Source organism: Antechinus flavipes, chromosome 4, assembly GCF_016432865.1.
Source record: "Antechinus flavipes isolate AdamAnt ecotype Samford, QLD, Australia chromosome 4, AdamAnt_v2, whole genome shotgun sequence".
Lineage (NCBI taxonomy): Eukaryota > Metazoa > Chordata > Mammalia > Dasyuromorphia > Dasyuridae > Antechinus > Antechinus flavipes.
Genome location: NC_067401.1, coordinates 184,454,227 through 184,464,366, shown reverse-complemented (window position 1 = coordinate 184,464,366; position 10,140 = coordinate 184,454,227).

Below are 10,140 nucleotides of genomic sequence, written 5' to 3'. Positions count from 1 at the left end.
ACTCATCTACTCGGGAGGTGCTCGATATTAGAATATCTGCTCCCACCCTCCTGTTGTAAAATGCTAATCACAGATTACAATGCAACAAGCCGAACAAAAAAAATTTATAAGGCTGGTTTTAGTTCTGTAAGGCACGGAATTTTGACCATTCCGTCCCAAGCTTGGTACCAAATAAATTTCTAAATCTTCCTCATTGTGTCTGTCTTGAATTTTATTGCCTGGGCTATTTCAGTTGTTCTTATAAGGAAAGAAAATCTAGCATTCTTTTTGAGTTTCTACTTCCCTTTTTTTTGGCAAGGCAATTGGGGTTAAATGACTTGCCCAACCTCACACTCATAAGTGTCAAGTGTCTGGGGCCAAATGTGAACTCTAATCCTCTTGACTCCAGTGCCTGTGCTTTATCCACTGTACCATCTAGCTACCCTTGAGTTTCTACTTAAAATTGCTATAAAGTGTCTTTCTTTTCTAAGTTACATTTTAGGGGTTCTCTAGGTCTATATATGTTGGAGCCAAGGCAAGGAACACAAAACCAAGACAGGGTAACTGATGCAGGAAAGATTCCTTTCTAGATTCCCACCCTCTTCTAGTTAATAATGTAAATTGCCCTTTAACTCACAAATCCTGGTCCCTTTGAATTCCAATAGAAGATCTGACCTGTTCCCAGCCCCACCCGGATATGAGCCAACTTTGGGGCTACACCCGAAAGCCCCTTGAGCTAAGTCTCCTATTATAAAAAGGCCACGCTGGGAACCCCTCTTTGCAGAGATTCCGAACATGGCTACCATGTGAGGACCCTCTGTCCACTGGACCCTCTGTCCAGTGCCCTCCTTATCTCTACCTTCGCCTATACTTTAACTTTGCTTACCCAATAATAAACCTCTTTTATCAATCTAGCTCTCTGGGCCAATAAATGCTTTTACTGGGAACTCGCGCCGCTACTAGACCCCCTTGTGCCGAATCTGTACTCCAAACCTGCCACTAGACCTTAACCCTAATTTCATTTAGGTACCCCAAAGCTAGACCTCAACATTACTACAGCTCCACGCCCTAGAGAGGCATCTGGGTGATCTCTTGTAGCTCCTTTCCCAGGCACAGAGTTCCTAAAGACAAGAAAGCTTGTATTGAGCACACACCTCAAGGGATACATCTTCCCTTATGATTGGTTAGTGCTTGTTGCCAGGGGCTAATTAACATATGCCTTAATATATACATATACAAGGGAACTGGGAGAGAGAGAGTCAAGATGTAATCCAGATAATAAACTTCCACAAATGAACAAGGTGGTCCTGGTGCTCTGTTGGGATGTTGCTCGCTGGTTGTGACCGGAGATATCTGAAGACCTGGAAGCGATAAGCTAGCTGCCAGTTGCCAGTAGGCAACAAATGGTGCCCAACAGGGACACGAAATGAGCTAGACCCTGCTATTGTGGGAAGACCCCACAGCCTGGTTCTCATTAAAGGGCCAGAAGGCGTAGGCGAATTATGGGTCAGGGGCTTTCTTTGCCTGTAATCTTGCCCTATACCACTGATGTTTACACTTGATAAGTACATAAATTAGCTAAGAAACAAGGAATCTTAGTTGATTTAAAAACTTGCAGTTTGTGAGGAATATCTTAGCAATGTCTCCATGGCTAGAACACATAGGATTACATCAAGAAAAGTAGGACACTGTCAGACCACAAATGACATGCTATGAAGATTCCTCCCCTGGAATGCTCGAAGACAAAAATTTTCTTGTATTTGATTTATTCCATGCTGCCTTTTCTGGTGCAGTCTGGAGCACCACTGCGGTTCCTGGCTGAATGCCAAACAGGGGATTCCCTGAGGGAGGAAGAGGATAGTCCAAAGATTTAAAAAAAAAATGTTCCCCTAAAGAGAAATTACCCACTAGGCTGTATCTGTCACTCCCTAAATATACATCCTATCCTGAAGACAATCAGGCAGCAACTGCAAGATATGTGCATTAGTGATAGGAATATGCCTAACCCTACAGGCTGTTGTGGAAAGGGCCAACCGCATACTTCAATCAATTTTAGCAAAACAAGAAAAGGGAGTGGTGGGTATTATTGTACAGAAGCTTACACTGGCCATTATAGAAAAGACTAATCAGACCATCAAGAGATTTATCAAAAAACAAAAACAAAAACAGGGAGATGGAGGTAGGATCACTCAGAAATATATAAAGCAGTGTGCATAACAAATTACTTAAAATTTGATTCAAATGATTTAAGTCCAGCTATGAAATATTCTTTGGTGCACATAGAAAATCACTTAAAAATAATACCTTCACTAAGAAGGTCCCTTAAGAATGAGATTTTGGTAATAAAAATGGGTCCTGAAGGGGGAGGGTTCCTATAGGGTTCTAATGTGGGGGCTAGGATATGCTTGTATCTCCACAGGAGAAAACCTTCAGCAGTGGATCCTCACCAGACATCTCAAAGTTGTCCATAGAACTGAAGAAGAAAAGAAGGAAGAAGAGGCAATTGTCCAAAAGGAGGAGATGTGCCCCCAAGATCACTAGATAGATGCTTTCTGTATATATGGATTTGTGTTACACACAATCTGGACTGGCAACAGAGACCAAAAGGTGGGCCAAATCCACCATGGCCTAGGATTTTCTCATGGGGGGATGGGGTATCATGTGACACATGCTGGGCCTGCAGAAGACGCCCTGTCATAGCGATACCCTCATCCATGCGGGAGGGTTGCAGCAGTGTGTCTATATAATGGATCATTAGGTTGGCCCCTCACAAGCTTCCATGGGACACATTTTTGTCACTCAAGTATTTGGCTGGCCATTTGGCACATGCAAAAACATCTTGGGCCCTGGTTCTTTGGACAAATGGCACAAGAATTAAATACCAGTTCTTCCCTCCTGTCTGGGAGGGAAATATGCATTTATGTTGGGAGACTCTGTAATTGTTACCAAAGAAACATAGATTTTTACAATGTTACTTATTGGAATTGTATAATGAAATTGAAAATCAGACTGTATTTATAATCACTAGAACTCATGTATCAATGCTTCCTATCAAAAGTGAGAAACAGACCTTAATACCACTACAAAAAAGAGAAGTATCATTGAAAATAAGAGCAGAAGTAGAATTATTGAAACTCCCAGGCTGACCATGTTTGGGATATATGATACTCTTCTTGGGTAACCAAAATTTAAGTATGTTAGCCATCCCTCACAATTATACTCTTTTACAACAGGGACTACACTCATGTAATGGGACTTCCTGTTCTGCCAAGATGTCTGACATCAGTAAGGCCTTTCTCCTCTTTTTTATGTGCCTTCCTTGCTTATTGAAGATGATTGTAAAAATTATTCAGCTTGCTGTTACTGAAATTAAGACTAGCCTCACTCACCCAATCAGAGATCTGTAAGCAGTTCCCACTAAACTAGAAAAGAGAGTTGTTGGAGCCTAGGCAATGAACACAAAACCAAAACAGGGTAACTAGGGCTCCATGCCCTTAAGAGGTATCCTGGCGTGAGCTCCGCAGTTCCTTTCCCGGGACAGAGTTCCTAGAGACAAGGAAGCTTGTATTGAGCACACACTTCAATGGATATATCTTCCCTTATGAGATATAAGGGGATTTGCTATTTTGGTCACTATTGTTCCCTGGCACTTACTCTATGCCTGTTATATCCAGATACAACTTAGAAGGTACATATATGTAACTCATCTTTTATCACACTTGGGAGACTGAACTTATTTGATTCTAGTGGTTCTAACTTTTTGATTTATCCTTTTATATAGTTCATGGGCTTCTGTCTGATATTTTGTGTAGTTCTGGAGTGAAAGAAGTTACTGTAGTTTCTCATTGGATTTCTTTATCATTAGTCAATTAGGCATTATTCAGTCAAAGTATTGTTGGAGTAGACATGTAGTTGCTGGAAAGTATGCGTCCACTCAGGCAGCCATCTTATAGAACTATATGTATTTTAAAAATATTTCATTAATACTCTTTTTTTCATGATCATCATTAGCTCCTCTAAATCTATCCCTAAATATTCAGCCAATCTATAGAAAAAGTCTCTCATCACAAATAAGTATGTGATAATGATGAAATATGGTTTTAGTGGTCCTCAGACCTTGGGTGGGGGGGGATTCTGTTCTAACAATAAGTCAGTACTCCTAAATATTCTAGCTTTGGAATCTGCCTCAGGAAACCCCCACATCCAATGTCTGACCACTCCAATATCCTATCCTAGATAGCTTCTGACCTCAGGAAACTCCCACAGATCAAACTCCTGAGACAATAGAGAATAAGACTACTCTTCAGATCATTGTAACTGATAATATGGTTAGGAGAACCAAATTCTGGAGACTAGTCCCTAGCCCTATCTTATGAGCCATAGAATTAGCATATCTATGATTGAAAGCTGGATAAAAGTATTTCCTTGCTTCTATTTCTTTGCTGAATTCCCTTACAATTCAGTCTGCTTTGAATTGGCATTACCATTACTTTCAATAAACTTTGTCCCTTGACTAGGAGATGGGTTCAAGCCTTCAAATTCTTTTGAGACACCTAGTGACACTGGTCTGAGAACCCAAACGCTTGGGGCCACCCCTTCCCAACCTTAGCAGTAAGGATAACAAATCCTTTTGGCCATGAATTAAAATGTCTATCTCATTCTGTTCCTCTACTCCATTCCTTTGAAGAGATCCCTTCACCTAACAAAGAAGAGATGGGAAAGAGCCTTCATGATTAATCTTCTGAAGTTTTTGTTGTTTTTGTCCAACTAGGCATGACCCAATTTGGGTTTTTTTGGGCAGAGATACCCGGGTGGTTTGTCATTTCCTTCTGTAGCACATTTTACAGATAAGGAAACAGGATTAAATGACTTGCCCAGAATCACACAGCTAATAAGTGTCTGAAATCAGATTTGAACTCAGGAAAGAAGTGTTCCTGATGACAGGCTCAATACTCTCTCAGTTATACTACCTAGCTGCCTCTTCTGGAATTACAGTTGATCATTACATTGATTTATAGTTCTTAAATCTTTTGAAGTTATTTTTCATTACAATATTACAATCATTGTTCTGTTCAATTCACTCAGCATCAATTCATACAAATTTTCCCAGGGTTCCCTGAATTCTACTCTTTTAATAATTTTTTATGGCTTAGTAATATTCTATCATATATCCTCCAATTTGTTCAGCCATTCTCCCAAATGATGGAGATTCCTTTAGTTCCCAATTTTTTTCCTACAACAAAAAGTGTTATTAAATATTTTTCATATGGGCTCTTTATTTAATTTCTCTTGGTAGTGGTAATGCTAGTAGGACTATCAGATATACACAGTTTAGTGATTTTTAGAGTTCCAAATTGTTTTCCAGAATGGTTGAAGTAATTCACCAACAGTAGATTGTGTCTATCATCCTAAAGCCTTTCCTTCTCAATCAGCTTTGCCAATTTGATGGTTATGAGATAAAAACCTCAGAGTTAATTTGTATTTCTCTTGTTATGGTAATTTGGAACATTTTTTCATATTGTTGTTGATTAATTGGATTTCTTTCTTTTCTTTTCTTTTTTTTTTTTTAGAATTGCTTGTGTATATTTTCTATTTATTAAGGAATGGTTCTTATTCTTATATATTTAAATCAGTTCTTCATAAATCTTGACTTTTCAGACCTTTTTCAGAGAAACATTTTCCCCCAGCTAACTTTATTCCTTTTAATTCTAAATATATTTATTTTATTTGCATAAAAGTTTTTCAGTTTTAAATAATCAAACTTTCCATTTTGCCTATGTGATCTTCCCTTGTTTGGTCACGAATTCTTCCTTTCTCCATGGCTTTAAAAGGTTATATTCTTCCATAATTTATGATGTAACTTTTTACATCCAGGTCACGGATCTATTTGCAACTTATATTGAGGAAAGATGTTAGTCTAGGCAATTTCTGCCAGATTTCTTTCTAACTTTCCAAACAGCTTTTATAAAAGTTATATATATATATGGAGTTGGGGTTTATCTAACATAATAGTACTATTTTCATTCACTTCTTGATCTTTTGTATGTAAATTGTTCCATTGATCAACATTTCTATTTCTTAGCCAATATAAAATAGTTTTGATGCTTACTGCTTTGTAGTATAGTTTGAGATCTGGAACTGTGTAAATGCTTAACTCTAGGCGTTCACTACATTTGCAAACATACTTGTACTACTCTGCATTTACTATTGCTAGTCTCTCCTAATTCCAGGCCCTCAGAGAAATTTCCAGTCACTGTCTTTTGCAGTGCTTAAACCAATTTTATCAAGCTTAACTTAAGCTCAAGGTCTTTTTTTTTGTTCACATCCTGCCTAGCTTATCTGCTGCTGATTCCCAAATTAACATCAGGTCAAAGAGGACCCACTGCCTTATCCATCTGCTTAAATAGGGTTTATGAGGTCACACGAACATCCAGTCAGAGAAGGAGACAGGAGACACTTCCCGTTAAAGATGTGATCTCAATGTGGCCAGAGTTCCCACCCATGAGGAGGTGGTCTCTGTTTACTCACAAAAATCACTTGGGGGGTTCTCAAGCATTAATTAGTTGTTTGCTTTCTGGTGCACTGAAGGAGACCCGACCCTTACAGAACTGTTAGTTCCCTTTTCTTCCCACTAGTTTTCATTATTTGTCTTGATTTTCTTGAGCTTTTGTTCCTCTAGATGAATTTTGATATTTTATTTTGGATATGTGATATAAAGGACACCAAATAGGTAAGTTAGTTTTGTTAGCATTATCATTTTTATAGTGTGTATAGTCCAATCATGAGCAATTAATATCTATTTAGGTCAGGCTTTATTTCTGTAAAGAGTGTTTTGTATTGTATTCATATAATTTCTGCATATATCTTCATAGACTCCAATTACATATATATACATATACACACATATATAGAGAGAGTTATAGTTGGAATGAGTGATATGTTCTCAGTAATAGCCAGAGATTTATACTATTTAACTCTTCTGTTCAGATCCTTAATTTCTTTTTTATTTTTTGTTACATTTGTCCAGTTTTGAAAGAGGCATATTTTGGTTCTCAACTATTATGCTGTCCATTTTTTCCTGTAAATCAATTAATTTTTCCTTTAAGAACTTAGATGCTACGCCACTCAGTGCCTATATGAAAATTGCTATTCTTTCATTTATGTTGACTTTAATCATAATGTAGTTTACCTTTTATTGCTTTTTAACCATGTCTGTTTTTACCGCATCCTTGGTTGCCTATGGTTTTGCCCTTGATTACCCTCCCTGCTTTTTAAATTTTGCCTATGGTAAGAGAAATTTTGCTCTAGTTCTTTCTTTAAGCTCTGTGTAAATCTTCATATTTCAAATCTATTTCTAACAACATATTGTCAGAGTCTGGTTTTTCATCACTTTTGCTACCCTATTCTGTTTTATATATGCTCTTATAAGCTTTAGGGACTTCTATGATACCAACTTTCATTATTAGTTAGGTCCCTAGAAGCCACAGGCTTCCCATTCAAGTTTCTTGGCATCCCGGGGTGACTCTCTTAATTTCATCAATGCACGTCTCCATTGGTATATGTGGCCTAAAATTATTAGTTGATTGTAAATGTAGTCAGCCAATCTTAATAATTTTTTTTCTTAATAGTTTTTTAGAGAGGGAAATTTACTAAGGTAGTACAATGAGAACAGTAGGTACAAAGAATTAAGGGGAAAGTGGGTTCATGCTTAGATAACATATGTGGCAAATGAATACCCCAAACCTCCTGATCCTGGAAGCTTTTTTGCCCCATTTATGAAATGGTCAAGATCTTTCCCTGAGGCTTGAAGTAGTTTCTTTGCTGAGTTCCTTGTAGAGTCACGAATCCAGGCTGCTTCCAAAGATAAGACTGCTGACAGCTATTTAGAACATTAATGAGAAACTGGGGGAAAAACCCCAACAACTATGAATTCTTTGAAACTTGAAAAGTCTTTCTCAGTCAAAGCAAGGGATGGATGGAGATATATTCAAGACCAAAGCTGGGGCCTCTACTTTCCATCAAACTTTAGTGGAGAAAACTCTGTATCATGAACCTAAGACCTTTAGGAATAACAGAACTACCAAACTATCAGAGCTGCCTGTAGTCTAGCCTCCACAGCTATCACTGAAGGTGATGAGATCTGAATAAACTGCAAGGCCTGAGAAACTCTAAGGCTATTCAGTTTTGGGAATGGCACAAATAATGCTGATCAATAGCTATAATTTAATAGTAATTATATTTATCTATAAACTGTAGAACTCAATGACAGAAACTGCACCATTCCTACCACTCCTCAGTTGTATCTCTAAACCATAATATTAGTATATCAACTTAATTTGTTTCTCTTTCCTATAAAGTTATCTTCTTGATTCTGACTCTTTGCTAAAAATTCCTTTGGAACTTTAGACTACTTCAATCAGTGTCACAATTATCTCCTTGATTCTAAATCTTTGTTAAAAACTCTTTTGGAACTCTAGCCTGTTGTCAAGCAGAGTATTAAATCTTTGTCCCTTAACTTGGAGACTGACTGAATGTGTGAGTTCTTTCCCCAAACCCAGTACACTGATCAGGAGGACCTAATCTTGTTGGAGTGTTTTTCTCCTCAACAGAAGAGCCCCATTTTCTTCATCACCATAGGCAACAATTGCTAAGCAAATGTCAGCAACAGGTAGATATGCACAGGAACTTTGGGTACTGGAGCCTTACTCCCCCCCCCCCCCCCCCCCCCCCGCCCCAAATACAACAAAAAACCATCAGTCCTGCTGCTGGCCCCTCTCTCAAAGTCATCATTCCGAAAAGAGCTTCTATGCAGATCAACTTCCCACAGCAAACTTCCACACTTAGCTGATGCATCAAGGTACCCCAAGGCAGAGACAGAAGACAGCATTTGCTAGCAAGTCAAACCACTATCACCACCTTGATGACCATCTATCCTCATAACCTGATGGGAGACAATCCAAGATCCTGGGCCCAAGAGATCTGGGAGTAACTGCTTCTAGAGCAGCGCCAACAACTATCCAAATGGGAAGCAATTTCTATGATAATATAGCCTGATTATTCCTTCTAGTGCTATTGAAGACCAAGAAACAGTTCCTGTTAGCAAAATCTTTGGCATTGTCAAATAGTTCAATATCAGAAATTTGATGTGTTTGGAGTTCAGCACAACAAATGTTGAGATTGATGTAGACATCAAATGTTGGAGTTCAGTCATCTGAAGAATTCACAATGGCCATTCTTTTTGGCAAAAGCGTGGGTTTATTTAGGAGAAGAGGTCATCAGACAAAATGAAGAGGTACAATAGACACAGGAATGGTAAATATTAGAGTTGGGAGACCACCAAAGTGGAAGGAAGTCTAATAAATTAGAAATAGTTCAGGAAGGCTTTATATACTGAATAGTTGGAGCATAATTAGCAGATTGGCAGCCTTCAGGGATGTAAAGGAAAAGTAAAGAAAATCATATTTAAGGAAGGAGACAAGAGCTTTTACAGAAAGACAAATAATTTAGGATGGGAGTTTTACTAGAGACAAATAAGAAACACCAGATAAGAGGTTTTAATAGCTCCATGTTCCTCAGCTAGATATGTAGAATTTACTTCTCCACATTCATCAGTTTGGCATGCAGTTTTGAGTAGACCTTGGGCTGTGACCCTTTCTATCTTTTGGGAAGAAGAAATTCTGGGGATAAGGGCTGGGGACCCATCAAAACGACAAATTGGATGGGGATTTAACTTCCACAGAGTTATGAAAACTGAATTAGAGAAATACAGAGAATTGAAGTTTAAATTAGAAAATTGAAATCTAAGATATGGGAGGCTGTGACCTGGAACAAAGAATGTAATCGAGGTGTATGTGTGGGGGGTTAGATTCTGGACTTTGTTCCCTTCCCCTTTTCTGTTTTTGTGTTGTCGTTCCCTAAAAGAACATAAGCTCCTTGAGAGCAGAGCTTGGCTTTCTTTTTTGCTGATATTTGCATTTTCAGAGTTTGTTTGGCAGAGTACTTAGCTCATAAATAATGTAATCAAAGATAGAGAATTATAATAGGCAATACTAATGAGAAGTAATGAGGGGTGGAGAGTCATATTCCCTAATTTAGGAAAAATCCAATTAATGGGGAGGGTAGGGTAGGCTCTGATGCTTCAGAATAGGAAGTAAGAAACTT